General features: G+C 43.8%; 1 long non-coding RNA gene and 1 pseudogene across 1 annotated transcript; one reads left to right on the forward strand and one right to left on the reverse strand.

Annotated features, from left to right (window-relative positions):
* The first annotated feature begins 4,740 nt into the window (after positions 1-4,740).
* LOC129602742 (uncharacterized) lies at positions 4,741-6,862 on the forward strand. Its single transcript, XR_008692437.1, has 3 exons — positions 4,741-6,084; positions 6,211-6,477; positions 6,556-6,862. It is a non-coding gene; the product is annotated as an uncharacterized LOC129602742 (long non-coding RNA).
* Positions 6,863-7,165: 303 nt separating this feature from the next.
* LOC129592509 (uncharacterized) lies at positions 7,166-9,801 on the reverse strand (annotated as a pseudogene).
* Positions 9,802-11,079: the final 1,278 nt, after the last annotated feature.

Genomic DNA, 11,079 nt, shown 5'->3' on the forward strand with positions numbered 1-11,079 from the left:
TTCTCGTTAGTTGTTCTTTGCTCTAGTACGGTGCACGAAAGTTGTTAGTTATTTTAGCTTTGCGTTCTGGCATACCCTGGTACATATCAGATATTAGGGTCAAGATTTTAATTGTTTTAGAATGAACTGAATAACCGTCTGCCGGCATTTGCTTTTGTTTAGGTACTTTTATGGCTATTGCCTGATAAAATGATTAAAATCATTATAATACCTCACATACAAATTCCACGTTACTGGACAGCAGCATTGAGGAGCTTTAAACTGATTAGGCGCCGACCTGCGCTGTTAACTTACGAATATCTGGCCACAACTGAAAAGATGCGGCAACACGCGCGGATACTGTAGGGAAAAGCAGCATGCAGCGGGTATTTCACGGCCTAGACCAGGGCACTGCGGGGCACTGTTGTACGCTACAATTCGTGCAACGTGCGCAGCAGTGCCGTCGTCCAGCCCTGCAGAATAACAGAATTAGCGATGGCAAAAAGCGGTCCGTAGAACGTCAATGCCACTTCACATAATCATTAAATTCCGCAGAAATTGATGCTTTCTAATTTTAAAGAATCCCACATAGCAGAAATGGACGACAAATTTGTATTGTGCGCTCGCCGACTGTAAATACTCCACGATCGCCAAAATCAACGAAACCCAGCAACTGGAAAATGCACATTTGCCAACCTTAGCATGCGGTTGTCCGAGTATTATGTACATGTACGTGATGTACGATGTGGGATTGAGATAAGAGTTCTCGAGAAGAATAAATGTCCGACGGATTACGTTGATCATCGTGTTAGCGATGAGCCAAACATTACTTTTCCGTTGACTGAAACTAGCGGCTTAAATTAACAGCTATTCTTATAAAGCGCCGTATCAGATGAACCCTGGACGCTCAATAATTTGGGTACCGAATACAAAGGTCAATTCTGCACAGTTAAACGACCTGCGATACAATTCCATCGCTATGCCAAGCCGCTGCATTATTCCACGGTTTTGCTAATCTGTGTAACGAGAATTCCTCCCAGTAAATTTGTGCATAAGAGGTTTTTTTTAACTTATGTACGAGTACTAGAGGACGAGATTTTCTGAAACGATATGGAAAAATTTGTATACCAGAATCCTACATAGATTTTCCGAGTACGCATATGGCTCTTGGTCTGCTGATACTTGCGAACGCATGCACTGAATTCACAGAAATAAACTTTACATGGCCCCCGAATAATGTATCCATTTCTGAGCAACGCTGGACAAAAGTCTTACTGTGTAATGTACGATGTACCGTAAGAGTATAGGTAAGAATTTCGATGCCGCGGTCGCCGTGTCTGTTATAAACTTACAGTACCAACTTCCGTGCAGAAATTTAGGTAGAAATACCGGCTTACAGCGTGTGCATTGCTGCCGTTCTGTTTCCCGGTGCTGCCTGCAACTAATTAGTATTTACAATGTAGACGTTGACGGTAGCGTAACTAGCGTTTTCTGTTATCCGTACGCTGCACACCCAAGACATAACCCAAGAGGAACCTGCGGCTGTCCAAAAATTGTCTTTTCCTTGAAATATTGCTTTAACTTTCATGTCCAGTTCAACGTTTTGAAAGATTTCTTATTCAAGGCGTTCCGGACGATGTTCCGCTGTACTGGAGGAAACCGTTTTGATAACATGGCAAGGCGTACCAGTTTTCGACATTCCCCAGCCAGCTAACATGCACTCACAAAGTGCATAATAGTGGGATGGAATTTGCTGAAGAGCAAGGTGCACCGCTGCGTTATTATTATTCGACTATTGAACTCTATAATTATTAAGTTGCCATGAATATTTGTGGCGAGTGCGTTTATCATGAGTCTAACAACTGCATAACACTATCGTCCTACAATTTTTTTTAATTTCAAAATTTATTAATGTTTTTCGTTCGACAAAGTTTTTTTTCTTGGACTCTTACAATGAAAAGAAACGATGATTATCAAAGCAATTCGCAGAGAACGCATCGTGCCTATTTTATGCCCATTCAAAAGCGTTGCGTTTTCCGTTTTACATTTTTACTATGACCGTTTCCTAAGGTAGTTGGTATTTTTGGATGGCTGCTCTTTTATACAACGCAATATGGAAGTGGGAGAAAGCTAACGAACCGGCTCCTTACAAATATCCGGCGTATATTTAATCTGGATTGCTACGATCCAGGTGCCAGTGGATAGTAGCCGTTCAGATGAAACGTTTACCGGCTCTTTTCATTGCATTTTGTAATTTCATCCCATTACGCTGCAGATCCCATTACGCTGAAAATCTAAACAGGGTGCCACCGAAGAGCAGACATCAGAATCTCAGATATCACCGCGTGAGTGTTACGGGATCGGCGGAAGCGTAATCGTGGCCAAGAATGAAATACTTAACATTCATTTGAAAGCACACAAGCGTTGCATTATTAATAGTCCATTGCTTGTGTTCTTTGTAATGAATGTTATATGGAATATAACTTTTGACCCTTCCAGAACCGATGGGGTATCAAATAATAATAATTTTGTCACTGCCAGAGGCCCATGACTGCGCCTGGTGCGTACGGTCCACACAGGACGTACTTGCACTCATTGCTTGCCATATCGCCTCTCTCGCTTGTACGTACGTGTGCTGCTGCACTGCACTCATCCGCTGAAGCGGATATACGCAGCGCATACACTGAGCATACTTGCTCTCTCGTCCCTCTCTCGCAGTATGACTCAGCGTTCATACGCTCGCGTTGGATAGAGTCCAGTCTGCGCATCATCACACAGCTGATGGCTCACACCACGTGCTTGCCGCCAGTTGCTGCTTTCACGCTTTGACAGACGCTCAAGAACCCACTTAGCATTCACTTGCTTGTTAGCCATCAGTGCTTTGTTCTTGCTTTCCTGCTATTACGCAGCTTTGTTCCCCCTTTATTTGTACAATAAAGCTCCACTCGTGATCTCCTCGTGCTTGTCTGTTACATCACATAGATAATTAATAAATAAATAATTTATAAAAATACAGATAAATAATTATTCAAATTCTAAAAGTTTATTAGAAAACTGTTCGGTTTTGCATACTGCCAGACACGTTACTGCACTGTTTTATGGCACCGTATACCAAATGATTTGCGCCTGTTTACACTGGACTGATAACCGTTGCTGCACGCAACATCAGGTGGTTGCAAAGCAATGTTTAAAATAGGCTATTACTTTACAGCAAACCAGTTTAGCAACTGCCGTTTTTTCATTCGCCGGTATATGCCATGTGCGAAAATAAAACACTTCAGACGCCAGTACAAATTCCAGTACAAATTCCAGTACAATCTACCGGGCCTAAAATTACTCTGCAGATTTCTCGCTGCAAGCCATGCGCTAAGTTCATAACACTGTCGTAATTAGCCGCGAAAATTGCGGAATGACGTGTACAAGAAGTATGAGAAAAACTATGTAAGTAGTTTTAGTTATTTTCATACTTAACCTGCTGACCTTTACTGTGCTTTTACGAAATAACCGCTGTACGGTAATTATTAGTCGGGGTCAGTTCAGTGAATCACGGTAACTTTTTTCCTGTTCAAGCATAGCACAGCAAATTCTTTCTCAGCATATGATTGTATGTTAGCAGAAAGCAGTCCAGTTTTCGTTTTCTTTTATAGTGACCGTACCAGGTACTGTACATAATGGTGGAAAAGTGTTTGGTACATTAGTCATGTCTGTCTATGCAGACTGTAAAGCCCAGCAGAAGTTTTGCACACATGGTCTGCCATGCGAATAGCCACCGGAAGTAAAGTGTTTGGCAGTTCAAACGTTTAGCTGAGTATTATAGGCATACTTAAGTTGACTGTCACAGAAACCAATGCAGCAGAATTACGAGTTATATTAAGAGTACGCGCTCAGTATATAGATATATTGTACAGTGTACATTGATAAGCGAGCTTTACTAAAATTAATTTAATGTCGTACATGCAATATGTGCATATATTACCCGGCCGTATGTGTATACCGCTGTAGTTATACTTGCTGGACAATAAAAATTTTTATTAATACTCCTTATGCAGCAATAATAACTATATGATACAATAGCATAAATTCGAATATACAGAACAATAGGTATACCTAAATAAAGTATGTATGCAGCACATTGCTAGTATATGGCACATTTTGTTGTACGGACAATTATCCTGTTGCTGCTCAAATTATTTTTAGACGACCCTGATGTACGATTAGGCTAAGCGTCCTCAAGGGAAATAACTTTCGACCCGATTACTTTGGGTCTTTGGCTATGGTACTAACCATGTGCTAAGTTGCTAACCCTTTAATGCACTTCCGTGGGCTAAACTAAACGTGCAGCTGAGTATTTTAATTATCACATAACGCTGTACAAGATGAACCCTGGACCCATACAGTTGGTTAAACCGGTTAAATGTCATCGCTGTTCGCTGCCCACTAAATGGCTTGCGGTAAAGACGATAAACGATTCTATCGCTATTCCCGACATCTGCATCATTTAAAATTTTTGTTAAACCTTGAGCGATGAGAGCTTCCCACAAGAAAACTGTTTATTTTTCGTGTATACTTGATTTTCTTGAACTGTGTGCGAGGCGATGAGAAGTTTTCTGAAGCAGTCTGAACCCCGGAAAACCTGCAAAAATTAAGCGTGCTTTTGCGGCGATGTGTCCGCGACCAGATGTCTTGAGACAAAATGTCGCCAAGTCAAAATGTCTCAGTGCTAATTGTCCCTAACCAAAGTAAGTGTCCCAGCGTCAAAATGTCCCGCGGCGAAATGTCTCCGCGGCGAAAAGTCGTGCGTCGAATTTAATTGCGGCGAAATGTCACACTCCCAAATGTCCGGGTGCGTTTTTATTCAATAATCCATTTTTTTCGGAGGTAATTTTTGGGAAATACACACCCCTACAGTTAAGTTATGCACTTTGTACTTTTTGAGAATGATTATTGTGTTAGTTTACTCCATGGCAATTTGTTTATTTTATTGTAATTTATTTACTTGCTTTATTATATTTTCTTTACTGGGTAAAGGAAAACGTTACCAACGCAATTGTTGACAATTTTTGCCTGCGTTAATCATTTTCTCGACGGACAAAATAAAATTCTCTAGATCCGGTTTCGTGCATGCTGGCACACCATATCATTTCTTTTTCACGCATGCTCATTAGCATGCTCAAAATCGAACCCATGCCGCATGCTTAATAGGGAGCTCTTCAGAGCGATATTGGAATCAGATCGTCAATTAGTTCTTGACTGTTCAATTAGTTCTGCATGCTGATTTCCAAGTACGTAGTTGCATTTCTTGCGAATATCTTGTGTGGATGATGGGTTCCGTAAAGTCGTTGGGTTTGTGTGACGCATGCGAGCGCAAAGTGCATGAGAGAACAGGTGAGATGAGAAACCAAATTAAGGGGGAACTTGCTGTGTTTTCAACGGTTCGCTGTGTGCTGTGAATAAGTGGAAATCTGATCTGCTTTTTTGGCAGCCTGCTTACAGAAAGTCCTAATGTTTTCCCCGCATCCGTGTGTTTGTTGGGCTCACCCGGACCACCACCGAGCCTACCACACCCAGTCCCAATCCGGCCACCATTCCCCGGATGATCCGTTGCACTTCTCCCACCACTCGTCGCCCTCTAACGGCACTGGAATTGCAACGCACAGCACCGGTCCGATGTCGCAAGCGGTGGTGTCCTCCACGACGCCATCGCGCTCCCTCAAACAGGAGACCGACGGGAATTTCGTCATGGTGAAGCAGGAGCCGCATATGGAACTTCCACCACGCCGCCGTCGGTGTGGCAAACGGGAGCTGTGGGCAAACGGATAAAGTCGGCGACACCAAGACGGTGCTGCTGTCGGCCGCCCAAGCAGGTCACTACCAAACTCCCGTTCCCGCGCCCATGGTTTATGGTTACGGGTTTGGGAGCCCGACTAATGGATTTTTTAGGGATCGGACGGAGCAGATGATTGGGGAAAGGCACCGGCAGGCCTGTGGTTTTGCGGGGAACACTGTCAATCATACCGTGGCGGAACGTAGACCCATGGGGATCTGCCGTGTCCGGATAGTGGACTCGGCGACGCACTGGCATCCAGAGAGCACGCCGTTCAACAGGTAAAAACTGCCTGGAGTAGTATTTTGTTTATTATTATTTTCCAAAAAGAGTAGCCAGTTCCTGCAGACAGAGATTTCTTACGATCAGAAACGGCGCATGACAGCATAGTGATTTGTTTGATGTAGTTGTCCGAATTCCCGCAGCCAGGCTTTATTCAAACGTCCGACTCGTACGTGCTTTGTTTTGGCGATGTTATGACCACAAACACCGTGCCGCCAGATCCAGAGTCAACACCCGACGCTTTCGGGGAAAGGGAATTCCAGCTGCTCAAAAAGGAAGAGACAGAGTCTGATGCGGAGCCGGTCGACGGGAACCAAGAGGCATTAATTGACTTGGCCAAGGCCTTCAAACGGGCACGAAGCTACAGGGCCAAGAAGCGGAAACGAGCTGTGGTTAGTTTGTTAGTTAGCAGGATTACGTAGATAAATGTACCAATCCTAAAACAGACCTTTAACTGCATCTGGTTTCAGGGTCAAATGATTAAACCGTGTCCTATTTGTGGGCACCCTAAGGACGTTCGCTAATGGAAGTAACTCATCCGCCGTAACCACCCACAGATCCAACAGGATTCTCGAGATGTAACATATATTAATTTTTCTGTTTTTTTGCGGAATGCAACACAGCATGTTTAATTGTGTGTTCGGTCAGGGTCATTTGTTGCTTTTTTTCTATGAAGTGTAATTAACGTTCTCGCTGTGTTCAACGAACGACATCTCGTCTTATTGGTGCTGCTTTCGACCTCAACTGCGAATTAATTTTACTTTACCCTTCCAATGGGCAACAGCAAGCAGCATCCAAGTTAGATCTTACGGCGGTTTCGGTGCTAACAAGTCAATGCTTTGACCTTAAGTTAATTTAAAATCGACAGTTAGATGCTGTGTGTGGTCCCTTCGGAAATTTAAACAGTATACAAACATACTGTACGTAATCGCATGCTAACCGGAATCAGTTAATTTAAGATACACTGGTTGGCATAAACATCACACGATGTAATTATTATGATAAGGCATGTAGTATACCGCAAATCGAATCGCTGGATACCGTATTTAAAAGGTTAGCAGGTATGACCATGAGTTGAATTTACGCTTTTAATTCATTGGTTCTGATGTTATCACAGCAAAAATTACAAAATCGTTATCACAGCAAAAATCATTAGCCAGTATCGAAGGGGACCTGCCAAAACTAATTTCTCTCCCAAGACATCCAAACCGACAGTCAACCCAGTCACGTTGACAACATCAAATCCCGCCGCGGTAAGTACGTCAACAAACAGGGTTTCGGTGATTTGCGCAGTTACGTCATCAACCAGATTCTTACCAGAATATTCGGTCCGCAGAGCGCCGAATGCGTCGCTAACAATTCTGAATAAACGGATCCGAACATTTTGGCATACGATGGAGCCATTTCGGCTTTGCACTGTTTCTGTTCACCAAAAAGGTGGCTTTCTACTAAACGCACACGCTGACATTTGGTGCACTCTCCACAGGCTGGCAGCTGGGGATTCTCTTGCCATTACGAACAAAAAGTCCGACAGCGCTTCCTTACCGTGCCACTGCCCTAGCAAGCGATACACGCCGAACGATGTCAAATAAGCGATCGATGACACAATCCGGAAAACCGTCAGTCCAACGGACTGCGCAAAGGTCATCAAGTGGTGCAGGCTGGCAAGGGTTTCAAAAGGTACAAAATCCGGCGCTCCATCATTGTGGTAGTGCAGCACTTCCCATGGTAATCCCAAAGCGACCGTTGCCTGTTTTCCGTTTTGTTGTGACGTATACGGTAATAATATCGCGTGGATGTCGTCTTCTTGGTGCTCAAAGTTCTTGTAAACCGGTTTCCGACCGGAAGGAGAAATGAGTTCGAAGAGTCGCTCATTTCGTACCTCTTTTCGAACGCGACCATCGGGTGCCATGTCATTGTCGTCGTAAGCAACCATAAATTTCATCACGTCTACACCCGCTTTCTCCATGATTTCCAGCCATAACGTCGAATCCTTCCCCCCAGAAAATCCAAGATAGTACTGAGTGGGATTAAGTTTAACATCGGAGTCGGTTGCCGTCGGTGTTGCCTCCTTCGCAAAAGTAAGCTTCCCTTTTTTCATACCATATAATCGCTCGTAAACAGACGTGGCCAGATGGAACGAACCTTCGACATACGCTTCCAGAGCTGTCACCTCTTTATGGCTGCCCGAAAGTTCAACATTTAACGTGGATGCGAAGCATAAGTCAACGGCAGCCCATGCTAGCAAGGCGCCCTTCATTAGTATTCTCCCAAGGTCATTTAACGATTCAGATTTTTCGTAAATACACTCTGCGATGTCTCCCCACCAGACACTGCGATGACCTTTTCCGAACCTTCACCGGAAACCGAAATTAACTTTAACGGACAGTGAACTGGAAGATCCGTAATTAATATTGTCTTGGTTATCACGCTTTTTTCGTAGTTCTTGATGTTTACGCAGTACACCCAACGTTTTCGCCAACAGTACGGGATTTGTCAGACGCGAAAATTCCGGACACTGGTCACACAAACCACTCCCATAGGCTAAAGACGTATCGCCCAGTACGCACCCGATACGCGATCCTGAAACCAAACCATATCGACTGATGTAGGAATGGATTCCGCTGAGAACCGCACCAGCGGATGCTCCCACAAACAGTCCCTCTTTTTCCCGAGCTAGTCGCGAGAACTCAAACGCAGATTCCCCGCTGACTTCGATCACCATATCCACCAGCGCCAAATCCGCCGTGTCCGGGATAAAATTATCGGAGATCGTGCTCACTGGGTGGTCTCTCCACACGGGGACACCGCCATCATGCGACACTTTAATAATCCCACCTTCGACGTCAATTAACACGATCCACGTGGTCGAACTGTGCTCCAGTAAGTAGCGGCTCACACCGGAGAAGGTACCTCCGGTGCCCATAATGCTGAAAAAAATATCCATCTTCCCGTTCATCTGTTGCAACAACTCGGGCCCGGTGGACGTGTAGTGCGCTGTCGGGTTCAGCGGGTCCTGGAACTGATCGACGACATATGCGTTCGGGATCGTCTGGCCCATCACACGGGCCGTGTGCACGTATCCACCGGGTTCGTTTGAATTCTGGCTCCCGTCACAGATGACGACTTCGCCGCAGACACGGCGCAGTAGATCCTGTTTGGCTGGGGAGGTATCGCTTGCCATTACGACAATAACACGATAGCCGAACAGTCGACCGTATGTGGCGACGGATAAGCCGAAGTTTCCGCTGGCTGGGACTATTAACAGTCCGCCAGGAGTGACTAGGTTCCTTTCTACGATGTTCTTAACGATTTGTAGTGCAGGGCGATCCTTAACGCTTAAGAGGGGATTCAGGTATTCCAATTTGGCGATGACGTGGTGAGACGGGAACATACGTTGCAGGCGGAGTGCCGGTGTCCGACCCACTAGATCGGTTGCAGTTTCCGCAACGAACAGTGGTGGCTCGCTGTTAAAAAACTTGTCATAGCGCGGAAATTCGGCATTCATAAGCGCATGATCGACAATGCAGGTCTGATTCTCCATTTCTTACAACTTGTAGAAAAAAGTCTGGCAAAAACCAGGCAGAAAAAATACAAAATTTTTACTTTTACAGGTTAGCGAATAACATTCGCATCAAGAAGAATACTTTAGTGAAAGGGCGGTTTAAACACTGGCAAGCGGATATCGAACAACCTTTTAACAAATGCAATTTTAATTTTTCCGCTTTAGGAAACATGTTTATTCAGATTTGTTTGTTTGCTTTTATACCTGTTTGGATCGATAATGATAACAGCCATTATTGTGATTACGGAATGTTGTGCGAAACTGACGGTACTTATCGGTCGTGCATTATTTGGCCTTGTAAACGTAGAATAATGGTCAAGAATTCTATCAGATTTTGTTAAAATCACGGGTATCTCCACGTTCTATGTACATCCTTACCGATCCTAGTGAACTTTGCTCTGCTGATCATACGTTTTATAACTTAAGCGAAAGATTTAACATTTTTACAAGAATTATAGTCTGTATCCGTCAACACAGGAAACGGTATGCACGATTTTCTATCTAACCCGGAAACGCATATTTCAGGAACAGAAACGTCGCTTTCCTATCCTGACTTGCCGCTTAATCACGGTGCAAGCGTGGAAAATTTGCACTAATTTACAGATCATCATACCGTTTAAGCACTAAGCAGCACTGATACTGTTTTATTCCGGTCCGTTTTATCGGGCTTTAACTGAGTCTGATGTCATGATCGAAACTTCGGAACTGCAATAAATCAGTAACTCATTATTCGCTCAAGATGAACCACAGCTGGCTCGTAGCGCAATCATTTTATCCCGGTTAACATACGGTTAATTGCTATCAAGTAATCAACAAGTTATTCCCACGATGGTGGTGCATAAAAGCCCGCAGTCAAAGCAGTTAAGGACAATGACCCGGTACATGGTGTCAAAAATACACTAAAACTTTGGCTTGCGCGCACTCCAATTCACTTTTTGGAATACTTTATGTCATTTTAAAGCTAAATAATCTGTATACATTGTTCTGAAAACCGTTTGCGCGCGCAACATCCCGCTGCTGAGTTATGGCGTACAAAAATGGACGAAATATTTAAATGCATTGTTGTGTACTAAAAGTCTGGTTGTTACCCAAACTCTTCGAAACTTTGCTGTAAGAGACACATGGCCATGATATCGAAAGTAAACCAATTCCAGATCCATAGCATTTTCTTCTCATTTTAAAATTGATTTCAAAAATTTTAAGATTCAATTTAGAATTATGGGAAAGTGCCATGAATTCCATTCTGAAACTGGTTAAGATTCGACTTCATGGCCATGTTTCTTTTGCAGCAAAGTTTCAAGAAGATCGGGTAATAACCAGACTTTTGGTACACAACAATTCATTTAAACTTTTCACCCATTTTAATACGCCATATCTCGGCAACCGAATGTTGTGCGCGCAAACCGTTTTCAGAACGATGCATACAAAT

This window comes from Paramacrobiotus metropolitanus, unplaced genomic scaffold (genome assembly GCF_019649055.1).
Source record: "Paramacrobiotus metropolitanus isolate TYO unplaced genomic scaffold, Prichtersi_v1.0 Parri_scaffold0000001, whole genome shotgun sequence".
In the NCBI taxonomy this organism is placed as follows: domain Eukaryota; kingdom Metazoa; phylum Tardigrada; class Eutardigrada; order Parachela; family Macrobiotidae; genus Paramacrobiotus; species Paramacrobiotus metropolitanus.